We start from the raw sequence: 13057 nt of genomic DNA on the forward strand, positions 1-13057 counted from the left end.
AATCTTATAATACCTAGAGGCCATAACTAAGATCTAGGCACAGTGAAACAGAGTTAGAGACAGTCCCTGCACTAAAGGCTTACAGACTAAATAGAGAAAGCAGACAAAGGGAAGGGAAGAGAAACTGAGGCACAGAGGAGGGAAGTGACTTGCCCAAGGTCACACAACGTGTCAGTGACAGAGCCAGGAATATAATCCAAGGTTCAACTTTTAGTAGAGAAAAGTTTAGAATATAATTTATTTGAACGTTATGGTATTGGACTGAAAATTAATAGGCGTGTTTATATTGTTATCATCTTGCATTATTATAGCACCCAGATGCTCCAGTCAAGACTGAGGCCCCGTTGTGCTGCGTGCTGTACAAACACATAGTGAAAAACAGTCCATGCCCAAAAAAGGTTATGATTAAGCTCAGAAGGATTAGATTTTTATTGGTAATGTCAATAAATGTCAATTTCACCGGACACACACAAATGGACAAAATATTTCCATCTATAATAATCAGCTTTTGCAGATAGGTAAAATAAGAAAAATGCTCTTTGAGAACTTATTAGAGTTTAATTAAAGGCTATTTACTTTGTATAGTTTGACATGATTTGTTTACAATTTGTGTTTTAATGGTTATAAAGTTTTAACTTTTTGAATCTCAACATCTACTGTTGCTAAATAATTATTGTCTGACACCCCCCCAATGTCTGACCTCCCCATATAATTTCCTTCAACTGTGACAATGTAAAATCAATAAAAACTGAAAAAAAGCTTTAAAATAAGCATTGATATTATCAGCCGAAGTTATTAAAAAATCAAATTGTGCTAAGCCTACTTATGGTGGAAATAGACAAGACAGACAAAGGTTGGAAGGAAACAAAGGCCCAGAGAAGTTAATTTAATGAAGACATTTAAATACACGAGGAGTGATGGGAAATTTTATACTTTCATAGTTTTATAGTGTTTAAGGCCAGAAGAGACAACTAAATCATCTAGTCCAATGTTTCTTAAACTGGGGTCCCAACCCAAAAGGAGGTCGCAAACATATTGTAGGGAGGTCACGAGAGCGGCGGCTACTGGCCGGGCGCCCAGCTCTGAAGGCAGCACTGCTGCCAGCAGCAGCGCAGAAGTAAGGGTGGCATGGGATGTGGGATCATCACATTTTGGAGGGGGTTCATCACAGCCTGAAATATTTAAAAAAAGAGATCTACTTGGGTCATTGGAGATGAGAGTTTTAAATGACTTTATTTTTTCATGAAAATTGATGATGATCTTCATCAACACTATCTCTGAGCTAGCACTTTTCACAAGGGGACATCCAGGTGTCTGAAGAAACAGGGTAAATATCACCATCCTCCAATGTACAAATGGGGACTGTGAGGTTCAGAGAGGGAAAAGTGATCCATGAAGCCAATGGAAAAGCCAAGATTGGAACCCACACAGCTGGTCCCAGACTCCAATAGCGCATTAGTAAAATGTCTTTGAACAAGGAAAAGAGTTCAGCTGATTAAAAAAACTCAAAGTCACCTGGACTCTGTGTGAAGAAAGGTATGAATGTGAAGTTTTCACCCTTACCTGTAGCATTTGGACTCATATAAGTAAAAGCATACTCTGTCTCACAAGTCCATTGTAATAGGACACTGAATGAGCATAACCCTGAATGAGTGAATCACTGAAGGGACATCACCAATGGTAGACCTAATGTTTGCAAAGCCCTGATATGCCTGCTCTAGCTAAGAGATTAAGAAACTCCCTTTATCTTGTGCAATTTATACCAAATAATGTCTGAGATAATCCCTGGGTTCCTTTAGGCATAGGTCCCTGAACGTTTCTCATGTGTCACACTTATTTTCACTCAATAATTAATTAAAACATTTAACCTCATACACTTTTCAGCCCTAAGTAAAGCTCTAGGAAAGACATTATTTTATTTTATTTATACATAGATATCAGTGCTCAGATCCCCAGAGGGAGAAAATCAGTGTAGCCCCACTGACTTTGTTCTCTCCATGACAGTCTGCTCCCAACTTAATATTTCCCATCTCTTGGTTTCACCATGTACACTTTATTGTGGTGTTTGCTGGTGCCTCTTTGTGTTCTGGGGATGTGAGAACTTCCTTGACACTGTTGGTTTTCTATATAGTGTTATGTCTACTCTTCCCCACAGGCATTAGGCGGATGGATGCCACACAGTTGAAGGCTGTTGTATTCTCTGCTCATGACACTCATAGATTTGTACTGTCTTCTACTTATGTTGTATATCAGGTCAGCTGAGAATGGAGACACCAGTGGATCAAGTCACAACAGCATTTCTCGATATGGGACCATACAAAGCAGTATCATTAGTGTGTCTATGTGTGTCAGCCTGTCACGGGGCATGGCTTCTCTCCTGCCTTATTCCCTGCAGAAACTGAACAGAGTCAACTGATTGCACCTTCACCAGACCCTGTTTTTTTAAGATCCCTCCACCATTTCCACAACCACCCAAATGCAATAATCTATTTACAGCACCTACAGCACTTTTTGGCTCTCTCCCCAGGACCTGAGGGGAACTGAGATCTCCCTCTCTTGAGGCCTCCATGTAACTGAGCTCAGCTAACCCTGGTCCCTGTGCTCTCTTCCTGTTTTGGACTCCTTCTTGCCTTTTTATCAGCCTTGGACTGATGGGCTAATTGGCTCCTTATCCCATCCAGTCAGCCAGTGTGGTTGTCTAATTACCCCCCTCAGCTTTCTCAAGGGGCACTAATTAACATCCAACTGATCAGAGTGCAGGCTTACCTGTTCGCTCGCTGAACTCTGGTCACTCAACCCCCATCTTGCTGCCAGAAGAGATGGAACCTGAGACTTCCACAAGGAACACCTGAGTCGGTACAGCCTGAGCTTAAGAGTCACTAGATACTAACCTAAGTATATAACACTTTCTTCATCCTTTACAGGCTGGATGCAGAGGAGGGGCAGGTAATATAGACTGATGAGGGGCTTATATACTTCCTTTGAGCAAAGGAAGATCAACCGAGCCCCCGAAAACCACAACACTTCAAATCCCCACTTGGGTGATAAATGACTTTTGTATGACACCAGAGATTGAACCAGGGGCCTCCAGAGCTAGAAAGCAAAAGTTGCTATTGCTTGAGCGCCATGAGCTGCAGCAGACCCATGTCTTATGTAGATCAGGAGACACCTTGGCTGGGGTTATAGTCCTAGTAGCTTCTCAGGCCAAGTTTCAGTAGGCATTGAGTAGCAGCTGGGATGTGGGCACTGTCTGGGGATTCCTAGGCCTGAGTTCAAGACCTGGGACATCATATGGGCTTCCTTAAGTTCTTTAGGAAAAATTCACAGATTCCATTTGTGGGACTTTTCAAAAGAACCTAAGGAAATTAGGCATTTAACTCCTATTGAAGTTCAATGGGAATTTGATACCTAACTCCCTAACATCCCTTTGGAAAACCCTGCCCAGGACAACTAACCTGGAAAATGACCATGGATGGGATTAGGGGGAAGGAACTGCAGGCAATGAAAGGTGATTCAATCCTACTAAAAAATAAAGTACTCCCATTAGAGGAAATGGACAGCATCCCTCCCCCCCAGTTACAGTAAAACCCCATTGCAATTCTCATCTAGAAAATACACATCATCATCAGACTTCATATGAATTGGTTGGCTGAGTGAATTTTGTTTTGTTTTGGCCTAACTAGTTCAAGGCGGTATTGTACGTCCTCACAGAAATATCATAAGAATGTTCCTTCAGGGATTACATCCCAAAAGCCAGTGGATGGAATAAATACACCTCTTTTTCCTTCCACACATGCCAGGTACTTCAGAGGGAATGAACAGAACGGGGCAATTAGTGAGTGAGCCATCCCCTGTCTTCCATTCTCAGCTTCTGGCAGTCAGAGGCTTAGGGACACTCAGATCATGAGGTTGTATCCCTGACCATCTTGACTAATAGCCATGGATGGACCTTGAACTTATCTACTTCTATTTTGAATCCAGTTATACTTTTGACTTCACAACAACTTTTCCAAGTCTTCCTATTTGGTCAAAATCTTCCCATTTCCCTTAAATTGTTCTATATAATGCACTTTGCACAGTGGGCCATCACTATTTTCTTAGATTGTTTGATTTCCTTTTCTCTATTTGATTTCCAGTGTGTCTGTGTGTCCTGTTGCCTGCTGCTAAAAGGGATGAGCCCTGCTCTGTGTGTGTGAGAGAAACCCTGTTGCTCATTGATGGAGAGAAAGAGCCCTGGTGTGTGTGCGTGTATGTTTTTCCCTGCTACCCCTTGCTGCAGGGGATGCTCCCTTCTGTGTGTGTATGTGTGATGAATATCCACGGGAATGGGCCTGCGGTCGAGGCATATTTTTAGGTGTCAGAAGACCTCAGTTCCATTTCTGGGGATGCTGACTCACTGTGACCTTGCCCAAGTCCCTTTACCTTCCAACCCCAACTTTCTTCCTTAGTAGCTCATTAGAGTTAGATGCATTGCTTTGTGACCCAGACATTGAAGATGCTAAGGATAATTATCAATATTTTTTTATTTCAATTTTGCCTTTTCACTGTAATGTCCATTAGTATGAAATTCCTTCTCAATAAATAATCTTGAAGTAAATGTCTGCAGAAAAAGCATTTCTTAAATTGTCAGAACTTTCTTATTGCAAGCTCCTTATAGCAAGGGTCTGAGACAAAGGTCCTCCATTGGTGTAAATAAGCATGGTTCTACTGATATCAATGGAGCCACGAGGGTTTACACCTGCTGAGGAACTGACCCTAGGTCTTCTTTTGTATAATGAGAGAAAGCAAGGCATTTAGGATGCTCTTGTGATAATGACAGCAATGATTTAAATTCCTCTTTAATATTTAGGGAAGAATAATATATTTAGCACACCAAGGGCCAAAATCCTCCATTGATATCAATATTCTTATATCTGAAATTCAGTTGACCCATAATGCTTTTAATACTTCCAAGGGCTTTAAACACAGTCCTTACTTATGTGAGTTATGACCTCAGTTGGAATACTTACATGAGTTTAACTCATGTCATGATGAAGGCATGGATGAGATCAGAATTTTGCCTGCATTTTGGAAATTTTCTTTAGTAAACATGGTTGTAGAAAAAATATTCCCAAAGGCAAAAAGTTTGGTCCCATTTTGAATTCTCATGTAGATGGGTGGGGGGAGGGTAAATACTCTGAGGCATAAGAATTAGATCTCCAGCTAGTGTAAATCAGTGTAACATCATTGCTGTCAATGTGCTTTAGCATAGCTTTATTGATTTCAATAGATCAATTGTGAAGTTATTATTTCCTGATAATGTGGCTCAGTTGCATATTTATATACATAATGGCAGCAGCTTTTCGTTTGAAGGATTCCAACAGATGGGAAACTAGTACTAAATGTATAGTTAACATTCACATATTTGGGGTTCTTCAGGTTCAGCTCCAGAGTCTGTTTGTTACCTCTAAAGAGGACCCATTCTGAGAGAGACTCTGGCCAGAACCAGACAGTCCTTGGTGAGATTTTTGTACCTTGCTGAGCTGCATATTCTTTTAGTTGTGGTGTTTCTAACTACCTACACCTCATCAATCTGGTGGGAAATTTGTTCATTATCCTCCTGATAAAACTCAACCCACCTCTTAACACTCCCATGTATTTCCTCCTTCTGAGCCTGCCCTTCTTGGAAATAGAACAGGGGTAGGCAACCTATGGCATGTGTGCTAAAGGCGGCAAAGAAGCTGATTTTCAGTGGCACTCATACTGCCTGGGTCCTGGCCACCAGTCCGGTGGGCTCTGCATTTTAATTTAATTTTAAATGAAGCTTCTTAAACATTTAAAACACCTTATTTATTTTACATGCATTAATAGTTTAGTTATATATTATAGACTTATAGAAAGAGACCTTCTAAAAACATTAAAATGTTTTACTGGCACGCAAAACCTGATATTAAAGTGAATAAATGAAGACTTGGCACACCACTTCTGAAAGGTTCCCAACCCCTGAAATAGAATATCAGGTTTGGGAGGAATCTCAGGAGGTCATCTAGTCCAACCCTCTGCTCAAAGCAGGATGAGTCCCTAACTAAATCACCAAATGGCCCCCTCAAGGATTGAACTTAAAACTCTGGGTTTAGTAAACTAATGTTCAAATCCCTGAGCTAGCCCTCAGATTCTGAATCATTACCTGATGGAGCATAAGAGAATTTCCATGACAGGCTGCACAGCCCAGATGTATGTTTTCACCATCCTGGGCCTCACTGAATGTTGTCTCCTAGCAGCCATGGCGTATGATCATTATGTGGCCATTTGCTAACCCCTTGCACTACACAGCCATCATGAGTGGTCGGGTGTACAGGCAGCTAGCAGCCACCTCATGGGTCATCAGCATCTTGGTGGAAGTGGTTCAGACCACGTGGATCTTCAGCCAGTCCTTCTGCGGCTCCAACCGCATCCACCATATCTTCTGTGACAGTCCACCAATGGTGAAGATGGTGTGCACAGACATGTTCAAGATCAAGATTGTTTTCTTGGCCATGCCAGTGCTGTTCATCATGAGACCTTTCCTGTAGATAATCCTGTCCTACATCAATAAAGATTTCTCCACCTTCTCCTCCCACCTCATGGTGATGACTTTGTTCTATGGAACGGCCCTAATTTCCTACCTGAAGCCCAAGTCCAGCTACAGCCCAGAGAGTGATCAGATGATTTCCCTCATGTACAAGGTTGTGATGCCAGTATTTAACCCAATAATATCCACGCTGAGGAACAAAGAGGTGAAGGAAGCCTTTAGTAAAACAATAGAGAAGAGCATCTTTTCACACAACTGGAGAAATTAGAGAAAAAAAGGAGAGTTAGTCAAAATGGGAAGAAGAAGAGAAATCCACCAGCACTTTCCTGAATTTCTCCCCCCTTGCCCTCTTTTCTTCATTGACATTTTGCTAGCGGGTGGGGGAATGACCTGTTCTATACCTGGTGGGAAAATGGGTAGGGAAAATTGTATTTTTTAAAAAATCCACTATTTTAATCTAAATTTTAAGGATTTTTTATCCAACTTCTGAAATTCAAAACTTTTTGACCAGATTGCAAGTTGATTGAAAAACAAAGGAGAATATTTAGTAAAAGTGGTATCTCCAAATTCTATCTTCAAAATTTGAAATGTTAGAGGAAAAAATATACATGTGGTTGAAAAGGAGAAATATTTCATAACATTTCCACCTTGTGTGTGTGTAAACCTAACAATTTTCATCAAAATTTCAATAATGTAAAAATTCCCACCAGTTCTACAGTAAAGTGCAATCAGCTACCTCTTTTCCTGCTCTATCACTCCAGTACAAACATGTTTGGCTGTCTCTTGAATGCATTTCCGCAGACTCCCTGACCCAATTTCAAACAACAATTCTCAGCACTTGTGAATGACTTTCTATTGAATACTCTGATAGAGCTTTACAAACCTACATTGCTTGTGCCACACAACAGCTCTGTGAGGAAGATCTTAACTTCTATGATGTTCTGCATAGGTGCAGGTGTCTATGCTAGGAGCACTGATTATAACTTCAGGATGTATATCATATATTCCTTGATTTTTAAGGCCATAGGAGACCACCATGATAATCCAGTCTAAACTCCTGCCGAGCACAGGCCAGCGAATTCAGTCCAGTAAATCCTGCATTAAGTATGCACCAAATATACTACATATTAGATATGTAAAATAATAACTGTGTTAAATACTCTTCTATAACTACTTGAGGGTCCGAGTATAACAATATTGACTAAATAACTATGTACATTGTACATATTTGCATGATAATTATCTCTGTGTGTTCTGATGTAGATATACTCTTTTGAGGGCTTGTCTACCTATGTTACTACCTAAATGTAACAAATATACATTTAAAACCTATGTACCTCACTGAGCATTCATATGTATCTCTAAAATGAATTCATAAGCAGCTTAAAACATAAACCCACATGAACGAACTGATGTGAATTGGTATTAAGTATATGATTTTTTTTTATTACTTGTGGCAGAGCTCTGACCTTGCCCCCATGGGTCCTGCACTTCTAGGCTGTTTTTGCTATCCTCAGTGGCTCACTGTGACCCTCCAAGTAGCCCTTCTCTCTCTAGGGCCAGCGTTACAATCTACTGAGCCCTTTTCATCATAGGCCAGCAAGGAGGTTGGTGAGAGAACTCCCACAGTCCCTGTTGTCCCTGGGGGCTTATTTCAGAACAGTTTAGCCTCCTGTCCTGACAGGGGCCTGACTTCCCCTCCCAGGAGATGTTCCTGTAGTGGTGCGTTGGGGGGAACCCCGGCCCACCCTCTAGTCCGGGTTCCAGCCCAAGGACCCTAATGGTAGCAGCTGTTGGCAGCCAATCTTTCACTGCCAGAGTTGCTACATTTCCCTGGGCCACTTCCCCACAGCTCTCCTGCTTCTCCCTTCTTCACCCTTACCATAGGGCTCTCTTAACGATGGTTTGAGGGTGTCTTCATTAATCAGCCACACTTCCTCTGCTCTGGCTCTCCTCTGCCTGACTGGAGTGAGTCCTTTTTATAGAATCAGTGGGGTCTTAATTAGAGTCAGGTGGTCACATTCGCTTAACAGCCTCACCTGACTCTTTGCAGGTTAATTAGAGTCAGGTGTTCTCATTAGCTTGGAGCAGCCGCTGCTCTGGTCAGTCAGGGAACAGAAAACTGTTAATCCAGAGGCCAGTATATCTGCCTTCTGCTATTCTGCCATACCCAACTGGCCTGGGTCTATCACATACTATACATTGAAACAAGATAGGTTGAGGCAGAATTATTAGTCTATTTGAAATTCTAAAAGAAAAAAAATAAATATTTATAATAAAAAATTATAATAAAAAGAAAATTAATATAAAATACCTGGGTGCCTTCAATTCCCATTGAAGTAAATATATAGATAGATAGATGGTGTGTATAGCAATGGACAGATTAATAGAGTGAGAATTTCAAAGGCACCTAGGGGAGTTAGGCACCCAAGTAATGTGAAAGTCCACAAAGGGGTCTTAGACTCATCATTGCAATGCTTAATGTTTAGGCACCCTGATGCCTAATGAATACCACAACCCCGAGTGAGGTGCTCAGGCTTCTATACAATGCAAGGGGAGAGTTAATTGCCTAAAAAGGGGATCCTCTAAAGTCAGCCAGATGAGTGGGGAGCTGTGACCCAGGGAGTCCTTGGATTCATAGCCATGAGCCTCTCCTGGAATTAGTCCCTTCTCACAAAAGAACAGAGGAAATGTATTCCTGAGCTTTGCATGAATAAATTGTAACTAGTAAAGATTTCTGAACTTGGCTCAAGAATAGAAATAAATTGTGAGCCACTGGGCCAAATGTTGAGGTGCTTACTCAGTCCTTACTCATAGAAACTAATGCAGGAGAAGGAGTAGGACCTGTGTTTGAGGAAGCACTGTGCAACCAATGAGGATTAGGCCTTCATCTGGTATAGGCTAAAATGACTCACATAGACCAGTTGAGGATCTGACCCTGAGTAAAGACCTAAGGTTTGGCATAATATTATCATTTCAGCTGCACTATTATGTATGCATTTTTGGCACTTGCAGGATGGTAATGGTGTTTCTAACTCTCCTGACTTTATTGCATCAGTAGGGAATTCCCTTCTGGCAGATCAGTCCTTTACAGGCTACATGCAGCTGGACACCACAGCAACAAATTGCTAATAACCTAGGGAACTATTTTCAACAACGCCCAAATGACTCTGAAGCCTGAGTCTCATTTTTTTAAAAGTGACTCGAGCACTTAGGAACCTTTGTATGCTATTTTCAAAACCATCTAAGCAAGTTAGGTGCCTAACACCCTTGGAAATCAATGCAACATAGGTGTCTAACATGCTTGGAAACTTCTGAAAATCCCCCTGGGAAATATGTGCATCTTTAGGTGCCTGGATACCTTTCAAAATCTGGCCCCAAGTCTTTATACCAGTATAGCTGAATACAGTATAGAAACGGTATATTTATATCACTAAAACTGAGCCTACTAAAGGGTGATCCAGTTAAACTATAATTATTTTGATTAAAAATATATATACTCCTAACTGAAATACTTATACCAATGCAGGGACTGTGTGTCAACCAGGCTTTTTAAAATCAGGTTCCACACACCATGGCTGACAATGGTTGAATACCTAACACCTAAGAAACACAAAGTTGTGACTGAGGAAAAGCCTAATTTTTTTTTCCCGTAGCAATTTATGGATATGAATTGTGGGAAGTTAATGCTGCTGACCAGAAGAAAATTGAAGCTTTTGAAATGCAGTGCTGGTGAAGACTCCTGCTTATCTCATGGATGGAAAAGTATGAAAAAACAAAAAAAGAAATAAAGACAAATGCCTATGTTAGACATTTTATTAGAGAGAAGCAGACCCTAGTGTCGGAAATCACAACTACAAACTTATGTACTTTGGTTACATTAGGTGTGGAGATGGAAATAACTTTGAGAAAGTTATTATGGAAGGAATGGTGGAGGGTCATTGTAATAGGGGACAACCAGTAGGGAGATGGCTGGATGGTATGCAGCAGAGCAGGTATGAGCTGCTGAGTGCTTGATGTTTGTGATGGATCTTGAAGGCTGATATCACTGATATTTAGACATGAAAAATGCACTTACTTAAACATATATCAGACAAAGATATGCAGCAGTGGGACATGATGATAAACATATAGACTGAAGGGAGTTAGCACTCAACCACCTTAAAGTTTGATGAGATATGAGTGCCTAATTCCCTTAAACTCCTTTGAAAATCTAATATCATGACATCTCAATATAGTTCATGCTGGACAGAAGTGAAACTTAGGCTGAGTCTCTCATTAGAAGTGCTGTAGCCAGGCTGGTCCCAGGATACTAGAGATATAAGGTGGGTGAGGTAGTATCTTTTATTGGACCAACTTGTGACCCACTTGGTTTCTCTCACATTAGAAGACATTTTCTCCACCGAAGTACTTTTATCATTAAGTCCAGGTCTTTGATGAAAATGTTCTGGGTTTTCACAAAAAAATAAAACTAATCCATTGTCACCTTCCTCCCCCAATTTGTTTTGTTTTATTTTTTTTGGGAACCAAAATGGAAATGGAAAAACAAATGTGCAAATGGAAAAAAATGTGTTCTTGTTGAAATTTTAGGAGGATTAAAAGGACCATCACCTGACTACCTCTACAAATGTTGTTCTCTATCATCAAAATGAGCTGCTTTTGCTAGAAGTCAGGACAGTTACAAATATGATATTTTTCTTCACAAAAATAGCTAGTGATGATTCTGCGGATTACAGACAAGTCAATCTTATTTCAGTTCCAAGTATATTTGTTCAAATGATATAAATATAATTATAAAATTGTATAATCCCACATCAGTCTAACCAGGCTCAGAAAAGAGGACAGTAGGACTGAGTGCTCAATTGAAAGACACAGCTTCAGAGAGAGGGGCAGCTCAGCTGAGCCCAGACTCCAGAGGCTGGGGCATCTGTTATAAAGTCAGAGCCACCCAGAAGGGTGGGCAAGTGGGGCAATTTGCCCTGGGCCCCGTAGGGGCCCCTACGAGAGTTTTTCGGGGCTCCTGGAGCAGGGTCCTTCACTTGCTCCTGGGGCCCCGGAAAACTCTTGCGGATCCCGGGCCTTCGGAGCTTCTTCCGCTCCTGGTCTTCGCCGGTGGGGGGTCCTTCCACTCTGGAGCGGAAGGACCCGCACCTCCGAATTACCACCGAAGCAGGGGTCCCCCGCCACCGAAGACCCCAGGCCTTCGGAATCCTCTGGGTGGCCCTGGATAAGGTAGGTCTATCTTCGACACCAGGTGAGATAGACATGTATGTAGACACTTTGTAGTTGTAAAAATTATTTTCTCTTATGTTATGCTTCGTTCCCACTGTTAAGATTAAACAATATTTTGTCTTGAGAAATTTGTGTGATCGCTGCATTCAATGCTGGCCACAGCTCCTGAAGAGAAGACATGTAGGTGCTGAATTCTGTCAGATCTGCTGAGTAAACGTGGTCAATACACAATGTGCTTGTCATAAACAGATAGCTAAGGGTTAATGTCTCTTTCACCTGAAAAAAAAAGTAACCTGAAGCACCTGACCAGAGGACCAATCAGGAAACAGGATTTTTTCAAATCTGGGTGGAGGGGTTTTTTGTGTGTGAGTCCTTTGTTCTGGGGTCTTCTGCCTGCATGCTCTCTCAGCTATGAGAGGATTTCGATTTCCTGCTTTCTAATCTTCTGTTTCCAAGTTGTGAGTACAAAGTTCATAAAAACAATAAGGATTATTGTTTTTTTCTTTTGTATTTACATGTCTATAGTTGCTGGAGTGCTTTGAATTGCATTCTTTTTAAATAAGACTGTTTATTCAATATTCTGTTAAGCAATTGACCCTGTATTTGTCACCTTAATACAGAGAGACCATTTTTATGTATTTTTTCTTTCTTTTTATATAAAGCTTTCTTTTAAGACCTGTTGGAGTTTTTCTTTAGTGGGAAACTCCAGGGAATTGAGTCTGCAGCTCACCAGGGAATTGGTGGGAGAAAAAAGTCAGGGGGAAATCTGTGTGTGTTAGATTTACTAGCCTGACTTTGCATTCCCTCTGGGTAAAGAGGGAAGTAATTCTGTTTTCCAGGACTGGGAACGGGGAGGGTGGAGTCCCTCTGTTTAGATTCACGAAGCTTGCTTCTGTGTCTCTCTCCAGGAACACCTGGAGGGGGGAAGGGAAAAGGTTTATTTCCCTTTGTTGTGAGACTCAAGGGATTTGGGTCTTGGGGTCCACAGGGAAGATTTTGGGGGGACCAGAGTGCCCCAAAACACTCTAATTTTTTGGGTAGTGGCAGCTTTACCAGGTCCAAGCTGATAACTAAGCTTGGAGGTTTTCATGCTAACCCCCATATTTTGGACGCTAAGGTCCAAATCTGGGACTAGGTTTATGATATGGTGTGCAGTGGTGGGATAGAGAGAATCCAGAAGCCAGTAGGAATATTATATTTTTCTTTTCTCTGCTAGGAGCTTTTAAGCAGAGAGAAACAGTATGGTTTTAAAAGGGAATCAAAGAGAATTTTTTT

The sequence above is a fragment of the Gopherus evgoodei genome, chromosome 9, assembly GCF_007399415.2.
Source record: "Gopherus evgoodei ecotype Sinaloan lineage chromosome 9, rGopEvg1_v1.p, whole genome shotgun sequence".
NCBI classification, from domain to species: domain Eukaryota; kingdom Metazoa; phylum Chordata; order Testudines; family Testudinidae; genus Gopherus; species Gopherus evgoodei.